Genomic DNA, 17,480 nt, shown 5'->3' with positions numbered 1-17,480 from the left:
TGAACTAATTTATTCGGTAAACATCAGAATAAATTTATATCATCCCGGATAAAACATGACTGATTAAAGTATTTCTTGATGAACATGTATTAATGCATAGCTCTCATCGGGGATGTAGCTCAGATGGTAGAGCGCGCGCTTAGCATGTGCGAGGTACCGGGATCGATACCCGGCATCTCCAATCCTTTATATTTTGTGCAGTTTGATCATAGATGATTTGAAATATACAAGTTTTTTTCTATCGATTATTTTTACATTAAATCCATAAATAATTTGGTTGTTTAATTTATTCATGTTTTAGTCGAACAAGTTTTTGCTGCAATGAAATATTTCGTACTAGTTCCAAAACTTATATGATTTAAAATTTTATCTAAAATTTGAAAGATAACCGAAATTTGTTGTGCAGCGCTCCAGTGGCGCAATCGGATAGCGCGCCGTACTTATAGAATAGTAGCGGAGAAATGCGGAGGTTGTGAGTTCGAGCCTCACCTGGAGCAGAAATATTTTGGCAACTTCAAGGGGCCAATTATAGTTGTTACTTGTAGTTTAAAATCGACCTGTTGCAAAACTTCTCAATCTTCGGTTAGTTTCAGTTTGCATTTCATTGAAAATTTTTAAAACTTTGCGAACGCTATCTTATCTTATCGAAAATGGTTTAGAAAGTCTTCTTTGCACGGCGGCGCCATGGCTTAGTGGTAAAGCGCCTGTCTTGTAAACAGGAGATCCTGGGTTCGATCCCCAGTGGTGCCTTACGGAATTACATATTACCGAAAAAATAATTCGCAATAATGATGAAATGTTTCGAGCAACTGCTCTATTTCAATCATTGCTTTAAACGACAAGGTAAACACTACAAAAATCATTTTTGTTAAAGCAAACTAGTAATGTTTTACTAAACTTAACAACTTTCGTTTTATTCAAGTAAAATTTGTAAACTTTAATTTGGTTGGCTGTAAACAAAAAACAAAATTTATGATTAACACATTTCTCAATGGAATCCTAGCACTAATACAATAAATCAAGTTGAACAAAGTTGTACAAAGCAGGTAATAATTCTCATTACTCATATTTAGTCAACTGTACAATGAATGCTATGAGATGAATTGGAGATTTTTAAAACAGAAATAGGTTCAGCACGATTATAGTTGTTTCTTATTCTTTTTTTTATATTCTAAAGTAATTTATTCGGTAAACATCAGGATAAATTTATATCATCCCGGATAAAACATGACTGATTAAAGTATTTCTTGATGAACATGTATTAATGCATAGCTCTCATCGGGGATGTAGCTCAGATGGTAGAGCGCGCGCTTAGCATGTGCTAGGTACCGGGATCGATACCCGGCATCTCCAATCCTTTATATTTTGTGCAGTTTGATCATAGATGATTTGAAATATACAAGTTTTGTTCTATCGATTATTTTTACATTAAATCCATAAATAATTTGGTTGTTTAATTAATTCATGTTTTAGTCGAACAAGTTTTTGCTGCAATGAAATATTTCGTACTAGTTCCAAAACTTATAAATTTTTAAATTTTATCTAAAATTTGAAAGATAACAGAAATTTGTTGTGCAGCGCTCCAGTGGCGCAATGGGTTAGCGCACCATACTTATGCAATAGTAGCGGAGAAATGCGGAGGTTGTCAGTTCGAGCCTCACCTGGAGCAGAAATATTTTGGCAACTTCAAGGGGCCAATTATAGTTATTACTTGTAGTTTAAAATCGACCTGTTGCAAAACTTCTCAATCTTCGGTTAGTTTCAGTTTGCATTTCATTGAAAATTGTTACAACTTTGCGAACGCTATCTTATCTTATCGTAAATGGTTTAGAAAGTCTTCTTTGCACGTCGGCGCCATGGCTTAGTGGTAAAGCGCCTGTCTTGTAAACAGGAGATCCTGGGTTCGATCCCCAGTGGTGCCTTACGGAATTACATATTACCGAAAAAATAATTCGCAATAATGATGAAATATTTCGAGCAACTGCTCTATTTCAATCATTGCTTTAAACGACAAGGTAAACACTACAAAAATCATTTTTGTTAAAGCAAACTAGTAATGTTTTACTAAACATAACAACTTTCGTTTTATTCAAGTAAAATTTGTAAACTTTAATTTGGTTGGCTGTAAACAAAAAACAAAATTTATGATTAATACATTTCTCAACGGAATCCTAGCACTAATACAATGAATCATGTTGAACAAAGTTGTACAAAGCAGGTAATAATTCTCATTACTCATATTTAGTCAACTGTACAATGAATGCTATGAGATAAACTGGAGATTTTTAAAACAGAAATAGGTTCAGCACGATTATAGTTGTTTCTTATTCTTTTTTTTATATTCTGAAGTAATTTATTCGGTAAACATCAGAATAAATTTATATCATCCCGGATAAAACAATACTGATTAAAGTATTTCTTGATGAACATGTATTAATACATAGTTCTCATCGGGGATGTAGCTCAGATGGTAGAGCGCGCGCTTAGCATGTGCGAGGTACCGGGATCGATACCCGGCATCTCCAATCCTTTATATTTTGTGCAGTTTGATCATAGATGATTTGAAATATACAAGTTTTTGTTCTATCGAATATTTTTACATTAAATCCATAAATAATTTGGTTGTTTAATTTATTCATATTTTAGTCGAACAAGTTTTTGCTGCAATGAAATATTTCGTACTAGTTCCAAAACTTATAAGTTTTTAAATTTTATCTAAAATTTGAAAGATAACAGAAATTTGTTGTGCAGCGCTCCAGTGGCGCAATCGGTTAGCGCGCCGTACTTATGCAATAGTAGCGGAAAAATGCGGAGGTTGTCAGTTCGAGCCTCACCTGGGGCAGAAAAATTTTGGCAACTTCAAGGGGCCAATTATAGTTATTACTTGCAGTTTAAAATCGACCTGTTGCAAAACTTCTCAATCTTCGGTTAGTTTCAGTTTGCATTTCATTGAAAATTTTTACAACTTTGCGAACGCTATCTTATCTTATGGAAAATGGATTAGAAAGTCTTCTTTGCACGGCGGCGCCATGGCTTAGTGGTAAAGCGCCTGTCTTGTAAACAGGAGATCCTTGGTTCGATCCCCAGTGGTGCCTTACGGAATTACATATTACCGAAAAAATAATTCGCAATAATGATGAAATATTTCGAGCAACTGCTCTATTTCAATCATTGCTTTAAACGACAAGGTAAACACTACAAAAATCATTTTTGTTAAAGCAAACTAGTAATGTTTTACTAAACATAACATCTTTCGTTTTATTCAAGTAAAATTTGTAAACTTTAATTTGGTTGGCTGTAAACAAAAAACAAAATTTATGATTAATACATTTCTCAACGGAATCCTAGCACTAATACAATGAATCATGTTGAACAAAGTTGTACAAAGCAGGTAATAATTCTCATTACTCATATTTAGTCAACTGTATAATGAATGCTATGAGATGAACTGGAGATTTTTAAAACAGAAATAGGTTCAGCACGATTATAGTTGTTTCTTATTCTTTTATTTATATTCTGAAGTAGTTTATTCGGTAAACATCAGAATAAATTTATATCACCCCGGATAAAACATGACTGATTAAAGTATTTCTTGATGAACATGTATTAATGCATAGCTCTCATCGGGGATGTAGCTCAGATGGTAGAGCGCGCGCTCAGCATGTGCGAGGTACCGGGGTCGATACCCGGCATCTCCAATCCTTTATATTTTGTGCAGTTTGATCATAGATGATTTGAAATATACAAGTTTTGTTCTATCGATTATTTTTACACTTAATCCATAAATAATTTGGTTGTTTAATTAATTCATGTTTTTGTCGAACAAGTTTTTGCGGCATTGAATTATTTCATTCTAGTTCCAAAACTTATATGTTTTTAAATTTTATCTAAAATTTGAAAGATAACAGAAATTTGTTGTGCAGCGCTCCAGTGGCGCAATCGGTTAGCGCGCCGTACTTATACAATAGTAGCGGAGAAATGCGGAGGTTATGAGTTCGAGCCTCACCTGGAGCAGAAATATTTTGGCAACTTCAAGGGGCCAATTATAGTTATTACTTGTAGTTTAAAATCGACCTGTTGCAAAACTTCTCAATCTTCGGTTAGTTTCAGTTTGCATTTCATTGAAAATTTTTACAACTTTGCGAACGCTATCTTATCTTATCGAAAATGGTTTAGAAAGTCTTCTTTGCACGGCGGCGCCATGGCTTAGTGGTAAAGCGCCTGTATTGTAAACAGGAGATCCTGGGTTCGATCCCCAGTGGTGCCTTACGGAATTACATATTACCGAAAAAATAATTTGCAATAATGATGAAATATTTCGAGCAACTGCTCTATTTCAATCATTGCTTTAAACGACAAGGTAAACACTACAAAAATCATTTTTGTTAAAGCAAACTAGTAATGTTTTACTAAACATAACATCTTTCGTTTTATTCAAGTAAAATTTGTAAACTTTAATTTGGTTGGCTGTAAACAAAAAACAAAATTTATGATTAATACATTTCTCAATGGAATCCTACCACTAATACAATGAATCATGTTGAACAAAGTTGTACAAAGCAGGTAATAATTCTCATTACTCATATTTAGTCAACTGTATAATGAATGCTATGAGATGAACTGGAGATTTTTAAAACAGAAATAGGTTCAGCACGATTATAGTTGTTTCTTATTCTTTTATTTATATTCTGAAGTAGTTTATTCGGTAAACATCAGAATAAATTTATATCACCCCGGATAAAACATGACTGATTAAAGTATTTCTTGATGAACATGTATTAATGCATAGCTCTCATCGGGGATGTAGCTCAGATGGTAGAGCGCGCGCTTAGCATGTGCGAGGTACCGGCATCGATACCCGGCATCTCCAATCCTTTATATTTTGTGCAGTTTGATCATAGATGATTTGAAATATACAAGTTTTTGTTCTAACGATTATTTTTACATTAAATCCATAAATAATTTGGTTGTTTAATTAATTCATGTTTTAGTCGAACAAGTTTTTGCTGCAATGAAATATTTCGTACTAGTTCCAAAACTTATATGTTTTTAAATTTTATCTAAAATTTGAAAGATAACAGAAATTTGTTGTGCAGCTCTCCAGTGGCGCAATCGGTTAGCGCGCCGTACTTATAAAATATTAGCGGAGAAATGCGGAGGTTGTGAGTTCGAGCCTCACCTGGAGCAGAAATATTTTGGCAACTTCAAGGGGCCAATTATAGTTATTACTTGTAGTTTAAAATCGACCTGTTGCAAAACTTCTCAATCTTCGGTTAGTTTCAGTTTGCATTTCATTGAAAATTGTTACAACTTTGCGAACGCTATCTTATCTTATCGAAAATGGTTTAGAAAGTCTTCTTTGCACGGCGGCGCCATGGCTTAGTGGTAAAGCGCCTGTCTAGTAAACAGGAGATCCTGGGTTCGATCCCCAGTGGTGCCTTACGGAATTACATTTTACCGAAAAAATAATTCGCAATAATGATGAAATATTTCGAGCAACTGCTCTATTTCAATCATTGCTTTAAACGACAAGGTAAACACTACAAAAATCATTTTTGTTAAAGCAAACTAGTAGTGTTTTACTAAACATAACAACTTTCGTTTTATTCAAGTAAAATTTGTAAACTTTAATTTGGTTGGCTGTAAACAAAAAACAAAATTTATGATTAACACATTTCTCAATGGAATCCTAGCACTAATACAATGAATCATGTTGAACAAAGTTGTACAAAGCAGGTAATAATTCTCATTACTCATATTTAGTCAACTGTACAATGAATGCTATGAGATGAACTGGAGATTTTTAAAACAGAAATAGGTTCAGCACGATTATAGTTGTTTCTTATTCTTTTTTTTGTATTCTGAAGTAATTTATTCGGTAAACATCAGAATAAATTTATATCATCCCGGATAAAACATGACTGATTAAAGTATTTCTTGATGAACATGTATTAATGCATAGCTCTCATCGTGGATGTAGCGCAGATGGTAGAGCGCGCGCTTAGCATGTGCGAGGTACCGGGATCGATACCCGGCATCTCCAATCCTTTATATTTTGTGCAGTTTGATCATAGATGATTTGAAATATACAAGTTTTTGTTCTATCGATTATTTTTACATTAAATCCATGATTAATTTGGTTGTTTAATTAATTCATGTTTTAGTCGAACAAGTTTTTGCTGCAATGAAATATTTCGTACTAGTTCCAAAACTTATATGATTTTAAATTTTACCTAAAATTTGAAAGATAACCGAAATTTGTTGTGCAGCGCTCCAGTGGCGCAATCGGTTAGCGCGCCGTACTTATAGAATAGTAGCGGAGAAATGCGGAGGTTGTGAGTTCGAGCCTCACCTGGAGCAGAAATATTTTGGCAACTTCAAGGGGCCAATTATAGTTGTTACTTGTAGTTTAAAATCGACCTGTTGCAAAACTTCTCAATCTTCGGTTAGATTCAGTTTGCATTTCATTGAAAATTGTTACAACTTTGCGAACGCTATCTTATCTTATCGAAAATGGTTTAGAAAGTCTTCTTTGCACGGCAGCGCCATTGCTTAGTGGTAAAGCGCCTGTCTAGTAAACAGGAGATCCTGGGTTCGATCCCCAGTGGTGCCTTCCGGAATTACATATTACCGAAAAAATAATTTGCAATAATGATGAAATATTTCGAGCAACTGCTCTATTTCAATCATTGCTTTAAACCACAAGGTAAACACCACAAAAATTATTTTTGTTGAAGCAAACTAGTAATGTTCTACTAAACATAACATCTTTCGTTTTATTCAAGTAAAATTTGTAAACTTTAATTTGGTTGGCTGTAAACAAAAAACAAAATTTATGATTAATACATTTCTCAATGGAATCCTAGCACTAATACAATGAATCATGTTGAACAAAGTTGTACAAAGCAGGTAATAATTCTCATTACTCAAATTTAGTCAACTGTATAATGAATGCTATGAGATGAACTGGAGATTTTTAAAACAGAAATAGGTTCAGCACGATTATAGTTGTTTCTTATTCTTTTATTTATATTCTGAAGTAGTTTATTCGGTAAACATCAGAATAAATTTATATCACCCCGGATAAAACATGACTGATTAAAGTATTTCTTGATGAACATGTATTAATGCATAGCTCTCATCGGGGATCTTACTCAGATGGTAGAGCGCGCGCTCAGCATGTGTGAGGTACCGGGATCGATACCCGGCATCCCCAATCCTTTATATTTTGTGCAGTTTGATCATAGATGATTTGAAATATACAAGTATTTGTTCTATCGATTATTTTTACATTAAATCCATAAATAATTTGGTTGTTTAATTAATTCATGTTTTTGTCGAACAAGTTTTTGCTGCAATGAATTATTTCATACTAGTTCCAAAACTTATATGTTTTTAAATTTTATCTAAAATTTGAAAGATAACAGAAATTTGTTGTGCAGCGCTCCAGTGGCGCAATCGGTTAGAGCGCCGTACTTATACAATAGTAGCGGAGAAATGCGGAGGTTATGAGTTCGAGCCTCACATGGAGCAGAAATATTTTGGCAACTTCAATGGGCCAATTATAGTTATTACTTGAAGTTTAAAATCGACCTGTTGCAAAACTTCTCAATCTTCGGTTAGTTTCAGTTTGCATTTCATTGAAAATTTTTACAACTTTGCGAACGCTATCTTATCTTATGGAAAATGGATTAGAAAGTTTTCTTTGCACGGCGGCGCCATGGCTTAGTGGTAAAGCGCCTGTCTAGTAAACAGGAGATCCTGGGTTCGATCCCCAGTGGTGCCTTACGGAATTACATATTACCGAAAAAATAATTCGCAATAATGATGAAATATTTCGAGCAACTGCTCTATTTCAATCATTGCTTTAAACGACAAGGTAAACACTACAAAAATCATTTTTGTTAAAGCAAACTAGTAATGTTTTACTAAACATAACATCTTTCGTTTTATTCAAGTAAAATTTGTAAACTTTAATTTGGTTGGCTGTAAACAAAAAACAATATTTATGATTAATACATTTCTCAACGGAATCCTAGCACTAATACAATGAATCATGTTGAACAAAGTTGTACAAAGCAGGTAATAATTCTCATTACTCAAATTTAGTCAACTGTATAATGAATGCTATGAGATGAACTGGAGATTTTTAAAACAGAAATAGGTTCAGCACGATTATAGTTGTTTCTTATTCTTTTATTTATATTCTGAAGTAGTTTATTCGGTAAACATCAGAATAAATTTATATCACCCCGGATAAAACATGACTGATTAAAGTATTTCTTGATGAACATGTATTAATGCATAGCTCTCATCGGGGATGTTACTCAGATGGTAGAGCGCGCGCTCAGCATGTGTGAGGTACCGGGATCGATACCCGGCATCTCCAATCCTTTATATTTTGTGCAGTTTGATCATAGATGATTTGAAATATACAAGTATTTGTTCTATCGATTATTTTTACATTAAATCCATAAATAATTTGGTTGTTTAATTAATTCATGTTTTTGTCGAACAAGTTTTTGCTGCAATGAATTACTTCATACTAGTTCCAAAACTTATATGTTTTTAAATTTTATCTAAAATTTGAAAGATAACAGAAATTTGTTGTGCAGCGCTCCAGTGGCGCAATCGGTTTCCGTACTTATACAATAGTAGCGGAGAAATGCGGAGGTTATGAGTTCGAGCCTCACATGGAGCAGAAATATTTTGGCAACTTCAATGGGCCAATTATAGTTATTACTTGAAGTTTAAAATCGACCTGTTGCAAAACTTCTCAATCTTCGGTTAGTTTCAGTTTGCATTTCATTGAAAATTTTTACAACTTTGCGAACGCTATCTTATCTTATGGAAAATGGATTAGAAAGTTTTCTTTGCACGGCGGCGCCATGGCTTAGTGGTAAAGCGCCTGTCTAGTAAACAGGAGATCCTGGGTTCGATCCCCAGTGGTGCCTTACGGAATTACATACTACCGAAAAAATAATTCGCAATAATGATGAAATATTTCGAGCAACTGCTCTATTTCAATCATTGCTTTAAACGACAAGGTAAACACTACAAAAATCATTTTTGTTAAAGCAAACTAGTAATGTTTTACTAAACATAACATCTTTCGTTTTATTCAAGTAAAATTTGTAAACTTTAATTTGGTTGGCTGTAAACAAAAAACAATATTTATGATTAATACATTTCTCAACGGAATCCTAGCACTAATACAATGAATCATGTTGAACAAAGTTGTACAAAGCAGGTAATAATTCTCATTACTCATATTTACTCAACTGTATAATGAATGCTATGAGATGAACTGGAGATTTTTAAAACAGAAATAGGTTCAGCACGATTATAGTTGTTTCTTATTCTTTTATTTATATTCTGAAGTAGTTTATTCGGTAAACATCAGAATAAATTTATATCACCCCGGATAAAACAGGACTGATTAAAGTATTTCTTGATGAACATGTATTAATGCATAGCTCTCATCGGGGATGTAGCTCAGATGGTAGAGCGCGCGCTCAGCATGTGCGAGGTACCGGGGTCGATACCCGGCATCTCCAATCCTTTATATTTTGTGCAGTTTGATCATAGATGATTTGAAATATACAAGTTTTTGTTCTATCGATTATTTTTACATTAAATCCATGATTAATTTGGTTGTTTAATTAATTCATGTTTTAGTCGAACAAGTTTTTGCTGCAATGAAATATTTCGTACTAGTTCCAAAACTTATATGATTTTAAATTTTACCTAAAATTTGAAAGATAACCGAAATTTGTTGTGCAGCGCTCCAGTGGCGCAATCGGTTAGCGCGCCGTACTTATAGAATAGTAGCGGAGAAATGCGGAGGTTGTGAGTTCGAGCCTCACCTGGAGCAGAAATATTTTGGCAACTTCAAGGGGCCAATTATAGTTGTTACTTGTAGTTTAAAATCGACCTGTTGCAAAACTTCTCAATCTTCGGTTAGTTTCAGTTTGCATTTAGTTGAAAATTGTTACAACTTTGCGAACGCTATCTTATCTTATCGAAAATGGTTTAGAAAGTCTTCTTTGCACGGCAGCGCCATTGCTTAGTGGTAAAGCGCCTGTCTAGTAAACAGGAGATCCTGGGTTCGATCCCCAGTGGTGCCTTCCGGAAAAAAATAATTTGCAAATAATGATGAAATATTTCGAGCAACTGCTCTATTTCAATCATTGCTTTAAACGACAAGGTAAACACTACAAAATCATTTTTGTTAAAGCAAACTAGTAATGTTTTACTAAACATAACATCTTTCGTTTTATTCAAGTAAAATTTGTAAACTTTTATTTGGTTGGCTGTAAACAAAAAACAAAATTTATGATTAATACATTTCTCAATGGAATCCTAGCACTAATACAATGAATCATGTTGAACAAAGTTGTACAAAGCAGGTAATAATTCTCATTACTCAAATTTAGTCAACTGTATAATGAATGCTATGAGATGAACTGGAGATTTTTAAAACAGAAATAGGTTCAGCACGATTATAGTTGTTTCTTATTCTTTTATTTATATTCTGAAGTAGTTTATTCGGTAAACATCAGAATAAATTTATATCACCCCGGATAAAACATGACTGATTAAAGTATTTCTTGATGAACATGTATTAATGCATAGCTCTCATCGGGGATCTTACTCAGATGGTAGAGCGCGCGCTCAGCATGTGTGAGGTACCGGGATCGATACCCGGCATCCCCAATCCTTTATATTTTGTGCAGTTTGATCATAGATGATTTGAAATATACAAGTATTTGTTCTATCGATTATTTTTACATTAAATCCATAAATAATTTGGTTGTTTAATTAATTCATGTTTTTGTCGAACAAGTTTTTGCTGCAATGAATTATTTCATACTAGTTCCAAAACTTATATGTTTTTAAATTTTATCTAAAATTTGAAAGATAACAGAAATTTGTTGTGCAGCGCTCCAGTGGCGCAATCGGTTAGAGCGCCGTACTTATACAATAGTAGCGGAGAAATGCGGAGGTTATGAGTTCGAGCCTCACCTTGAGCAGAAATATTTTGGCAACTTCAATGGGCCAATTATAGTTATTACTTGAAGTTTAAAATCGACCTGTTGCAAAACTTCTCAATCTTCGGTTAGTTTCAGTTTGCATTTCATTGAAAATTTTTACAACTTTGCGAACGCTATCTTATCTTATGGAAAATGGATTAGGAAGTTTTCTTTGCACGGCGGCGCCATGGCTTAGTGGTAAAGCGCCTGTCTAGTAAACAGGAGATCCTGGGTTCGATCCCCAGTGGTGCCTTACGGAATTACATATTACCGAAAAAATAATTCGCAATAATGATGAAATATTTCGAGCAACTGCTCTATTTCAATCATTGCTTTAAACGACAAGGTAAACACTACAAAAATCATTTTTGTTAAAGCAAACTAGTAATGTTTTACTAAACATAACATCTTTCGTTTTATTCAAGTAAAATTTGTAAACTTTAATTTGGTTGGCTGTAAACAAAAAACAATATTTATGATTAATACATTTCTCAACGGAATCCTAGCACTAATACAATGAATCATGTTGAACAAAGTTGTACAAAGCAGGTAATAATTCTCATTACTCATATTTAGTCAACTGTATAATGCATGCTATGAGATGAACTGGAGATTTTTAAAACAGAAATAGGTTCAGCACGATTATAGTTGTTTCTTATTCTTTTATTTATATTCTGAAGTAGTTTATTCGGTAAACATCAGAATAAATTTATATCACCCCGGATAAAACATGACTGATTAAAGTATTTCTTGATGAACATGTATTAATGCATAGCTCTCATCGGGGATGTAGCTCAGATGGTAGAGCGCGCGCTCAGCATGTGCGAGGTACCGGGGTCGATACCCGGCATTTCCAATCCTTTATATTTTGTGCAGTTTGATCATAGATGATTTGAAATATACAAGTTTTGTTCTATCGATTATTTTTACACTTAATCCATAAATAATTTGGTTGTTTAATTAATTCATGTTTTTGTCGAACAAGTTTTTGCGGCATTGAATTATTTCATTCTAGTTCCAAAACTTATATGTTTTTAAATTTTATCTAAAATTTGAAAGATAACAGAAATTTGTTGTGCAGCTCTCCAGTGGCGCAATCGGTTAGCGCGCCGTACTTAGGCAATAGTAGCGGAGAAATGCGGAGGTTGTCAGTTCGAGCCTCACCTGGAGCAGAAATATTTTGACAACTTCAAGGGGCCAATTATAGTTATTACTTGTAGTTTAAAATCGACCTGTTGCAAAACTTCTCAATCTTCGGTTAGTTTCAGTTTGCATTTCATTGAAAATTGTCACAACTTTGCGAACGCTATCTTATCTTATCGAAAATGGTTAAGAAAGTCTTCTTTGCACGGCGGCGCCATGGCTTAGTTGTAAAGCGCCTGTCTAGTAAACAGGAGATCCTGGGTTCGATCCCAAGTGGTGCCTTACGGAATAACATTCTACCGAAAAAATAATTCGCAATAATGATGAAATATTTCGAGCAACTGCTCTATTTCAATCATTGCTTTAAACGACAAGGTAAACACTACAAAAATCATTTTTGTTAAAGCAAACTAGTAATGTTTTACTAAACATAACAACTTTCGTTTTATTCAAGTAAAATTTGTACACTTTAATTTGGTTGGCTGTAAACAAAAAACAAAATTTATGATTAATACATTTCTCAATGGAATCCTAGCACTAATACAATGAATCATGTTGAACAAAGTTGTACAAAGCAGGTAATAATTCTCATTACTCATATTTAGTCAACTGTATAATGAATGCTATGAGATGAACTAGAGATTTTTAAAACAGAAATAGGTTCAGCACGATTATAGTTGTTTCTTATTCTTTTTTTTATATTCTGAATTAATTTATTCGGTAAACATCAGAATAAATTCATATCATCCCGGATAAAACATGACTGATTAAACTATTTCTTGATGAACATGTATTAATGCATTGCTCTCATCGTAGATGTAGCGCAGATGGTAGAGCACGCGCTTAGCATGTGCGAGGTACCGGGATCGATACCCGGCATCTCCAATCCTTTATATTTTGTGCAGTTTGATCATAGATGATTTGAAATATACAAGTTTTTGTTCTATCGAATATTTTTACATTAAATCCATAAATAATTTGGTTGTTTAATTAATTCATGTTTTAGTCGAACAAGTTTTTGCTGCAATGAAATATTTCGTACTAGTTCCAAAATTTATATGTTTTTAAATTTTATCTAAAATTTGAAAGATAACCGAAATTTGTTGTGCAGCGCTCCAGTGGCGCAATCGGTTAGCGCGCCGTACTTATACAATAGTAGCGGAGAAATGCGGAGGTTGTGAGTTCGAGCCTCACCTGGAGCAGAAATATTTTGGCAACTTCAAGGGGCCAATTATAGTTATTACTTGTAGTTTAAAATCGACCTGTTGCAAAACTTCTCAATCTTCGGTTAGTTTCAGTTTGCATTTCATTGAAAATTGTTACAACTTTGCGAACGCTACCTTATCTTATCGTAAATGGTTTAGAAAGTCTTCTTTGCACGGCGGCGCCATGGCTTAGTGGTAAAGCGCCTGTCTTGTAAACAGGAGATCCTGGATTCGATCCCCAGTGGTGCATAAACAGAATTACATTTTACGGAAAAAATAATTCGCAATAATGCTGAAATATTTCGAGCAACTGCTGTATTTCAATCATTGCTTTAAACGACAAGGTAAACACTACAAAAATCATTTTTGTTAAAGCAAACTAGTAATGTTTTACTAAACATAACAACTTTCGTTTTATTCAAGTAAAATTTGTAAACTTTAATTTGGTTGGCTGTAAACAAAAAACAAAATTTATGATTAATACATTTCTCAACGGAATCCTAGCACTAATACAATGAATCATGTTGAACAAAGTTGTACAAAGCAGGTAATAATTCTCATTACTCATATTTAGTCAACTGTACAATGAATGCTATGAGATGAACTGGAGATTTTTAAAACAGAAATAGGTTCAGCACGATTATAGTGGTTTCTTATTCTTTTTTTTATATTCTGAAGTAATTTATTCGGTAAACATCAGAATAAATTTATATCATCCCGGATAAAACAAGACTGATTAAAGTATTTCTTGATGAACATGTATTAATGCATAGCTGTCATCGGGGATGTAGCTCAGATGGTAGAGCGCGCGCTTAGCATGTGCGAGGTACAGGGATCGATACCCGGCATCTCCAATCCTTTATATTTTGTGCAGTTTGATCATAGATGATTTGAAATATACAAGTTTTTGTTCTATCGATTATTTTTACATTAAATCCATCAATAATTTGGTTGTTTAATTTATTCATATTTTAGTCGAACAAGTTTTTGCTGCCATGAAATATTTCGTACTAGTTCCAAAACTTATAAGTTTTTAAATTTTATCTAAAATTTGAAAGATAACAGAAATTTGTTGTGCAGCGCTCCAGTGGCGCAATCGGTTAGCGCGCCGTACTTATGCAATAGTAGCGGAAAAATGCGGAGGTTTTCAGTTCGAGCCTCACCTGGGGCAGAAAAATTTTGGCAACTTCAAGGGGCCAATTATAGTTATTACTTGCAGTTTAAAATCGACCTGTTGCAAAACTTCTCAATCTTCGGTTAGTTTCAGTTTGCATTTCATTGAAAATTTTTACAACTTTGCGAACGCTATCTTATCTTATCGAAAATGGTTTAGAAAGTCTTCTTTGCACGGCGGCGCCATGGCTTAGTGGTAAAGCGCCTGTCTTGTAAACAGGAGATCCTGGGTTCGATCCCCAGTGGTGCCTTACGGAATTACATATTACCGAAAAAATAATTCGCAATAATGATGAAATGTTTCGAGCAACTGCTCTATTTCAATCATTGCTTTAAACGACAAGGTAAACACTACAAAAATCATTTTTGTTAAAGCAAACTAGTAATGTTTTACTAAACATAACAACTTTCGTTTTATTCAAGTAAAATTTGTAAACTTTAATTTGGTTGGCTGTAAACAAAAAACAAAATTTATGATTAACACATTTCTCAATGGAATCCTAGCACTAATACAATAAATCATGTTGAACAAAGTTGTACAAAGCAGGTAATAATTCTCATTACTCATATTTAGTCAACTGTACAATGAATGCTATGAGATGAATTGGAGATTTTTAAAACAGAAATAGGTTCAGCACGATTATAGTTGTTTCTTATTCTTTTTTTTATATTCTAAAGTAATTTATTCGGTAAACATCAGGATAAATTTATATCATCCCGGATAAAACATGACTGATTAAAGTATTTCTTGATGAACATGTATTAATGCATAGCTCTCATCGGGGATGTAGCTCAGATGGTAGAGCGCGCGCTTAGCATGTGCTAGGTACTGGGATCGATACCCGGCATCTCCAATCCTTTATATTTTGTGCAGTTTGATCATAGATGATTTGAAATATACAAGTTTTTGTTCTATCGATTATTTTTACATTAAATCCATAAATAATTTGGTTGTTTAATTAATTCATGTTTTAGTCGAACAAGTTTTTGCTGCAATGAAATATTTCGTACTAGTTCCAAAACTTATAAATTTTTAAATTTTATCTAAAATTTGAAAGATAACAGAAATTTGTTGTGCAGCGCTCCAGTGGCGCAATGGGTTAGCGCACCATACTTATGCAATAGTAACGGAGAAATGCGGAGGTTGTCAGTTCGAGCCTCACCTGGAGCAGAAATATTTTGGCAACTTCAAGGGGCCAATTATAGTTATTACTTGTAGTTTAAAATCGACCTGTTGCAAAACTTCTCAATCTTCGGTTAGTTTCAGTTTGCATTTCATTGAAAATTGTTACAACTTTGCGAACGCTATCTTATCTTATCTTAAATGGTTTAGAAAGTCTTCTTTGCACGGCGGCGCCATGGCTTAGTGGTAAAGCGCCTGTCTTGTAAACAGGAGATCCTGGGTTCGATCCCCAGTGGTGCCTTACGGAATTACATATTACCGAAAAAATAATTCGCAATAATGATGAAATATTTCGAGCAACTGCTCTATTTCAATCATTGCTTTAAACGACAAGGTAAACACTACAAAAATCATTTTTGTTAAAGCAAACTAGTAATGTTTTACTAAACATAACAACTTTCGTTTTATTCAAGTAAAATTTGTAAACTTTAATTTGGTTGGCTGTAAACAAAAAACAAAATTTATGATTAATACATTTCTCAACGGAATCCTAGCACTAATACAATGAATCATGTTGAACAAAGTTGTACAAAGCAGGTAATAATTCTCATTACTCATATTTAGTCAACTGCACAATGAATGCTATGAGATGAACTGGAGATTTTTAAAACAGAAATATGTTCAGCACGATTATAGTTGTTTCTTATTCTTTTTTTTATATTCTGAAGTAATTTATTTGGTAAACATCAGAATAAATTTATATCATCCCGGATAAAACAAGACTGATTAAAGTATTTCTTGATGAACATGTATTAATGCAGAGCTTTCATCGGGGATGTAGCTCAGATGGTAGAGCGCGCGCTTAGCATGTGCGAGGTACCGGCATCGATACCCGGCATCTCCAATCCTTTATATTTTGTGCAGTTTGATCATAGATGATTTGAAATATACAAGTTTTTGTTCTATCGATTATTTTTACATTAAATCCATAAATAATTTGGTTGTTTAATTTATTCATATTTTAGTCGAACAAGTTTTTGCTGCAATGAAATATTTCGTACTAGTTCCAAAACTTATAAGTTTTTAAATTTTATCTAAAATTTGAAAGATAACAGAAATTTGTTGTGCAGCGCTCCAGTGGCGCAATCGGTTAGCGCGCCGTACTTATGCAATAGTAGCGGAAAAATGCGGAGGTTGTCAGTTCGAGCCTCACCTGGGGCAGAAAAATTTTGGCAACTTCAAGGGGCCAATTATAGTTATTACTTGCAGTTTAAAATCGACCTGTTGCAAAACTTCTCAATCTTCGGTTAGTTTCAGTTTGCATTTCATTGAAAATTTTTACAACTTTGCGAACGCTATCTTATCTTATCGAAAATGGTTTAGAAAGTCTTCTTTGCACGGCGGATCCATGGCTTAGTGGTAAAGCGCCTGTCTTGTAAACAGGAGATCCTGGGTTCGATCCCCAGTGGTGCCTTACGGAATTACATATTACCGAATCAATAATTCGCAATAATGATGAAATGTTTCGAGCAACTGCTCTATTTCAATCATTGCTTTAAACGACAAGGTAAACACTACAAAAATCATTTTTGTTAAAGCAAACTAGTAATGTTTTACTAAACATAACAACTTTCGTTTTATTCAAGTAAAATTTGTAAACTTTAATTTGGTTGGCTGTAAACAAAAAACAAAATTTATGATTAACACATTTCTCAACGGAATCCTAGCACTAATACAATGAATCATGTTGAACAAAGTTGTACAAAGCAGGTAATAATTCTCATTACTCATATTTAGTCAACT

The 17,480-nt window shown here is 33.7% G+C and overlaps 24 non-coding genes across 24 annotated transcripts; all 24 read left to right on the top strand.

Annotated features, from left to right (window-relative positions):
* Window positions 1-108: 108 nt before the first annotated feature.
* Window positions 109-181, top strand: Trnaa-agc (transfer RNA alanine (anticodon AGC)). Its single transcript has one exon. It is a non-coding gene; the product is annotated as a tRNA-Ala (tRNA).
* A 226-nt stretch (window positions 182-407) lies between these two features.
* Window positions 408-497, top strand: Trnai-uau (transfer RNA isoleucine (anticodon UAU)). Its single transcript is given in 2 exon segments — window positions 408-445; window positions 462-497. It is a non-coding gene; the product is annotated as a tRNA-Ile (tRNA).
* A 181-nt stretch (window positions 498-678) lies between these two features.
* Window positions 679-750, top strand: Trnat-ugu (transfer RNA threonine (anticodon UGU)). Its single transcript has one exon. It is a non-coding gene; the product is annotated as a tRNA-Thr (tRNA).
* Window positions 751-1,850: 1,100 nt separating this feature from the next.
* Trnat-ugu (transfer RNA threonine (anticodon UGU)) lies at window positions 1,851-1,922 on the top strand. Its single transcript has one exon. It is a non-coding gene; the product is annotated as a tRNA-Thr (tRNA).
* A 530-nt stretch (window positions 1,923-2,452) lies between these two features.
* Trnaa-agc (transfer RNA alanine (anticodon AGC)) lies at window positions 2,453-2,525 on the top strand. Its single transcript has one exon. It is a non-coding gene; the product is annotated as a tRNA-Ala (tRNA).
* A 227-nt stretch (window positions 2,526-2,752) lies between these two features.
* Window positions 2,753-2,842, top strand: Trnai-uau (transfer RNA isoleucine (anticodon UAU)). Its single transcript is given in 2 exon segments — window positions 2,753-2,790; window positions 2,807-2,842. It is a non-coding gene; the product is annotated as a tRNA-Ile (tRNA).
* A 181-nt stretch (window positions 2,843-3,023) lies between these two features.
* Window positions 3,024-3,095, top strand: Trnat-ugu (transfer RNA threonine (anticodon UGU)). Its single transcript has one exon. It is a non-coding gene; the product is annotated as a tRNA-Thr (tRNA).
* Window positions 3,096-3,924: 829 nt separating this feature from the next.
* Trnai-uau (transfer RNA isoleucine (anticodon UAU)) lies at window positions 3,925-4,014 on the top strand. Its single transcript is given in 2 exon segments — window positions 3,925-3,962; window positions 3,979-4,014. It is a non-coding gene; the product is annotated as a tRNA-Ile (tRNA).
* Window positions 4,015-4,195: 181 nt separating this feature from the next.
* Window positions 4,196-4,267, top strand: Trnat-ugu (transfer RNA threonine (anticodon UGU)). Its single transcript has one exon. It is a non-coding gene; the product is annotated as a tRNA-Thr (tRNA).
* Window positions 4,268-5,095: 828 nt separating this feature from the next.
* On the top strand, window positions 5,096-5,187 carry Trnai-uau (transfer RNA isoleucine (anticodon UAU)). The gene is given in 2 exon segments: window positions 5,096-5,135; window positions 5,152-5,187. It is a non-coding gene; the product is annotated as a tRNA-Ile (tRNA).
* A 181-nt stretch (window positions 5,188-5,368) lies between these two features.
* On the top strand, window positions 5,369-5,440 carry Trnat-agu (transfer RNA threonine (anticodon AGU)). Its single transcript has one exon. It is a non-coding gene; the product is annotated as a tRNA-Thr (tRNA).
* Window positions 5,441-6,270: 830 nt separating this feature from the next.
* Trnai-uau (transfer RNA isoleucine (anticodon UAU)) lies at window positions 6,271-6,360 on the top strand. The gene is given in 2 exon segments: window positions 6,271-6,308; window positions 6,325-6,360. It is a non-coding gene; the product is annotated as a tRNA-Ile (tRNA).
* Window positions 6,361-6,541: 181 nt separating this feature from the next.
* Trnat-agu (transfer RNA threonine (anticodon AGU)) lies at window positions 6,542-6,613 on the top strand. Its single transcript has one exon. It is a non-coding gene; the product is annotated as a tRNA-Thr (tRNA).
* Window positions 6,614-7,714: 1,101 nt separating this feature from the next.
* Window positions 7,715-7,786, top strand: Trnat-agu (transfer RNA threonine (anticodon AGU)). The gene has a single exon. It is a non-coding gene; the product is annotated as a tRNA-Thr (tRNA).
* A 1,096-nt stretch (window positions 7,787-8,882) lies between these two features.
* Trnat-agu (transfer RNA threonine (anticodon AGU)) lies at window positions 8,883-8,954 on the top strand. The gene has a single exon. It is a non-coding gene; the product is annotated as a tRNA-Thr (tRNA).
* An 830-nt stretch (window positions 8,955-9,784) lies between these two features.
* Trnai-uau (transfer RNA isoleucine (anticodon UAU)) lies at window positions 9,785-9,874 on the top strand. The gene is given in 2 exon segments: window positions 9,785-9,822; window positions 9,839-9,874. It is a non-coding gene; the product is annotated as a tRNA-Ile (tRNA).
* A 181-nt stretch (window positions 9,875-10,055) lies between these two features.
* On the top strand, window positions 10,056-10,127 carry Trnat-agu (transfer RNA threonine (anticodon AGU)). Its single transcript has one exon. It is a non-coding gene; the product is annotated as a tRNA-Thr (tRNA).
* Window positions 10,128-11,214: 1,087 nt separating this feature from the next.
* On the top strand, window positions 11,215-11,286 carry Trnat-agu (transfer RNA threonine (anticodon AGU)). Its single transcript has one exon. It is a non-coding gene; the product is annotated as a tRNA-Thr (tRNA).
* A 1,100-nt stretch (window positions 11,287-12,386) lies between these two features.
* On the top strand, window positions 12,387-12,458 carry Trnat-agu (transfer RNA threonine (anticodon AGU)). Its single transcript has one exon. It is a non-coding gene; the product is annotated as a tRNA-Thr (tRNA).
* An 830-nt stretch (window positions 12,459-13,288) lies between these two features.
* Window positions 13,289-13,378, top strand: Trnai-uau (transfer RNA isoleucine (anticodon UAU)). Its single transcript is given in 2 exon segments — window positions 13,289-13,326; window positions 13,343-13,378. It is a non-coding gene; the product is annotated as a tRNA-Ile (tRNA).
* Window positions 13,379-14,733: 1,355 nt separating this feature from the next.
* Trnat-ugu (transfer RNA threonine (anticodon UGU)) lies at window positions 14,734-14,805 on the top strand. The gene has a single exon. It is a non-coding gene; the product is annotated as a tRNA-Thr (tRNA).
* A 1,101-nt stretch (window positions 14,806-15,906) lies between these two features.
* On the top strand, window positions 15,907-15,978 carry Trnat-ugu (transfer RNA threonine (anticodon UGU)). The gene has a single exon. It is a non-coding gene; the product is annotated as a tRNA-Thr (tRNA).
* An 830-nt stretch (window positions 15,979-16,808) lies between these two features.
* Window positions 16,809-16,898, top strand: Trnai-uau (transfer RNA isoleucine (anticodon UAU)). The gene is given in 2 exon segments: window positions 16,809-16,846; window positions 16,863-16,898. It is a non-coding gene; the product is annotated as a tRNA-Ile (tRNA).
* A 178-nt stretch (window positions 16,899-17,076) lies between these two features.
* On the top strand, window positions 17,077-17,151 carry Trnat-ugu (transfer RNA threonine (anticodon UGU)). The gene has a single exon. It is a non-coding gene; the product is annotated as a tRNA-Thr (tRNA).
* The last annotated feature ends 329 nt before the right edge of the window (window positions 17,152-17,480 follow it).

The sequence above is a fragment of the Ascidiella aspersa genome, chromosome 9 (genome assembly GCF_963924565.1).
Source record: "Ascidiella aspersa chromosome 9, kaAscAspe10.2, whole genome shotgun sequence".
Taxonomy (NCBI): Eukaryota; Metazoa; Chordata; class Ascidiacea; order Phlebobranchia; family Ascidiidae; genus Ascidiella; species Ascidiella aspersa.
Note: the sequence above shows the minus strand (reverse complement) of the source record. Positions and strands in the feature narration are given on the sequence as shown.